General features: G+C 43.0%; 1 pseudogene; it reads right to left on the bottom strand.

Moving 5' to 3' along the window:
- Window positions 1–1,085: 1,085 nt before the first annotated feature.
- LOC119530546 lies at window positions 1,086–2,755 on the bottom strand (annotated as a pseudogene).
- Window positions 2,756–3,341: the final 586 nt, after the last annotated feature.

Raw genomic sequence — 3,341 nt, 5'->3', positions numbered from 1 at the left:
AATTCTACAAGCTGCCCATATTTTCTGGCACATGTCCCCTCCGTTATCAGTGGCACCCTGAGTCCTTCTCATGCTTTGAATTGCTCTGCTTCCTCTTGCTACATCTGATTGCAGTAGGAGAAAGTCCTTTGCTTTTAAGAGCTGATGTGATTAGATTGGGCCCACTTCTCTCTGCCATGTTCCAGTTATTGTAGGGTCTCACACTCCAGGGAGACCTAGATGCCAGGCTGCATCTCAGTTTCCTCTTTAGTCAGGAGTTTCCATCCTCTGTAATTTAATCTTTTTCATTATAAAAGTGATTCCAGCTCTTCTTCTGAGGAGAGTATTAAAAGAGAAGGAGCAAGGGGAAAATCAGTTCACACAAAACCACACGGACTCACCTTGATTTTGTGGCTGACACCTTTGGAGTGCTTTAGCTCTGGCTACACCTGGTCTGGAGATGAGCCCCTGCCCTGGAATCTGTATTAGTCTTTCTTAAGGGGGATGGCTTCACTGGTTATTCACAAGCAACTTCCTTGTCCACTGCCTCTTCTGAAATGAGTCCTCCACATTCTGGCAGGACTATAACACAGGCAGATGCTTTGTCCAGAAATATATTCAAACAACAAAATCTGTGTTCTGTGTTGCTGTGGAATTGCTCATTGGTATGCTTTTGCTGATACAGAAAAGACAGAAAGAGCTCTTGCCAAAAGCTTCTTTCACCAACCACACTTACAAGGTTAGATTCTAGAAAGAGTTTACTTATGTACAATAAGATGAAAACTGCCTGTTAAAGGATTCTTCATATTAATTACTTATTGATGACATTCACATGTTTTTTTGTTCCAGTTTAAGCACTTGGATGCAGAAGTAGGAGGAAGTCTCCAAGGAGGTATCTTCCCCATGTTCACAGGTTTTACTCCAGTGTATGTGCTGTCGTGTTTGGTATAGGCTGAATCATCCCTGAAGGCTTCTCCACATTTATACCACCCTCTGTTCTCCCCCGGACTTCCCTACTGTGACTTAACAATGTGGCTAAGCAGTGTCTCACATTCATCTATTCACCAGACAGCTTAAGGATTTCTTTCCTACTGACCAGAGAGGAGTTAAACCCGAAGACATGCCTCCTTCATGTAGGTTTCTGACAACAAGTCAGGAGAGTAAGGCCAGTGTTCATTATATGTCCATGGATTTCTCTCCAGGGTTGTTCTCTGATGTTGGATAAGGGACAAGATCCTCCTGAACATTTTTCCACACTGTGGACACTGGTTGGGACTGTCCCTGCTATGGAGTCTCTGGTGAACCAACAGATGACAGTTCTGCTTGAAGGACTTTCCACATTCTGGTACAGTGTCTCTTTAGTGTGAATTCTCTGATGCTTGGTCAGACAGGAGCTATCCCTGAAGGCTTTGCCACACTGATTACGTTCATAGGGCTTCTCAATAGTATGAGTCCTCTGATGTAGGATAAGACCGGTGATGTTTCTGCAAAGTTTCTGACACTGGTTGCAGCCATAGGTCTTCTCGCTGGTATGAATCCTCTGGTGCCTGATGAGGTAGCTGCTCTCAATGAATGTTTTCCCACACTCCTTACATTCATAGGGTTTCTCTCCAGAATGGATTTTTTTGATGCACAATGAAGTGTGAGTTTTGGTTAAAGGATTTCCTGCACTCTGCACATTCAAAGGGTTTCTCTCCAGTGTGAGTCTGCTAGTGCTGGGTGAGGTATGAGCCATCTCAGAAGACCTTAACACATTTGCTATATTCATAAGGCTTCTCCCCAGTATGGATTCTGAGATGCACAGTGAGGTGAGAGATGTCAGTGAAAGGTTTCCCACACTCATTGCATCTATATGGTTTTCCCCTGTATGAGTTCTTTGATGCAAAACAAGGGATAAATTTCTGTTGATGTTTTTTCCATGTTCTAGACATTCGTAAGTTTTCTCCCCAGTGTGAACTCTCTGGTGCTGTGTCAGAGCTGATTCATCACCGAAGGCTTTCCTGCATTTATTGCATTTTTAGGGTTTCTCTCCAGTATGGATTCTCTGGTGCACAATCAGTTTGTAGTTCTTGACAAAGAATTTTCCATACTCATTACAGGTGTAAGGTTTCTCTCCAGTGTGAGTTCAATGATACAAAACAAGAGAATTCCATTTGAAACATTTGCCACATTCAATATGTTAATATGGTTTCTCTCCAGTGTGACTCCCTGTTTTCATTAGCTGAACTCATGGTAAAGATATCCCCAAAGTCCTTACCTTCTTACAGTTTCTTGCCTCTTTTCATTATTTTTTGTTCATGAAGGGAAGTAAAATGGTTGAAAGATTTAACATTCTCAGGGTATTTAAAGGGTTTTTCACTTGTCTGATTTCTTCCAAGCTGAATAACTTCCATGGAATGGCTAAAGGCTTTTCCACAGGCGTTACTTTCACGAGTCCTCTTAGCTGCATAGCTTTTCTGACAACTGTTGCAAACCAAACTTTTAACATCCAAGTTTTGTATATAAAAACCATTTGTTGTGGGAACTCTCTGAGATGGTGGAAGGTCTGAGCTCATACTCAAATGCTCCATGAACCCAGGATATTCACAAATTGTTTCCTGAGCCTTGGTTTCTCTTGAGTTACAGCTGTCTGCCTCAAATGTCCCTCCCAGTTCTCAGAGTCCCAATCATTACTTGGAGGGGAGAAATGGGAACCCTGACTCATGAATCCTTCCATTTCCATGTCACAGGATAGCTCTTCCTCAGAAATATTCTGAGCTGTCCTTCCTAGTCCCATGTTCTGGGCATGGGCAGCCAGCGGTGGCCATGTTGGGGCAGCTGTGCATGCGCCCACAGTTACAGTCTTAAGGCTATAAAGTGTCCAAGGTATTGCATCAACAATTGGGTACCTTCATTGGAGGATGGCCAATGGTGACCAGAGAATCTCTGTTAGCTGAGAAGGCACATGGCTAGCATCTGCTTGCTCCCAGGTGGAATTCAAAAATGGCATGCTCCAAAATGTCTGCATCAGCTCCCAACATCATCTTCAAACTGTCTCTCATCTGCAACTCCTCTTTCAGTTCCTGTGCATTCTTCAAAATGTCCCTCTTGGCTGTAGCAAGCTTGCTCCTTCTGTCTGAGCTTATATAGTGCTTCAGTAAACTAATCAAGGTCCATGCTGAATGGATGGGGCCACACCTCTATGGGAATTATCCAATCAGTGTTATCACTTATAGTTGGGTGGGTCACATCTCCATGGAAACACTTAGTCAAAGAATTGCAATCTAATCAACACTAATACATCTGCCCACACAAGATTGCATCAAAGATAATGGCATTTTGGGGGACATAATACATTCAAACTGGCACAGGGTACTAAAATT

Source organism: Choloepus didactylus, chromosome 3, assembly GCF_015220235.1.
Source record: "Choloepus didactylus isolate mChoDid1 chromosome 3, mChoDid1.pri, whole genome shotgun sequence".
In the NCBI taxonomy this organism is placed as follows: domain Eukaryota; kingdom Metazoa; phylum Chordata; class Mammalia; order Pilosa; family Megalonychidae; genus Choloepus; species Choloepus didactylus.
Note: the sequence above shows the minus strand (reverse complement) of the source record. Positions and strands in the feature narration are given on the sequence as shown.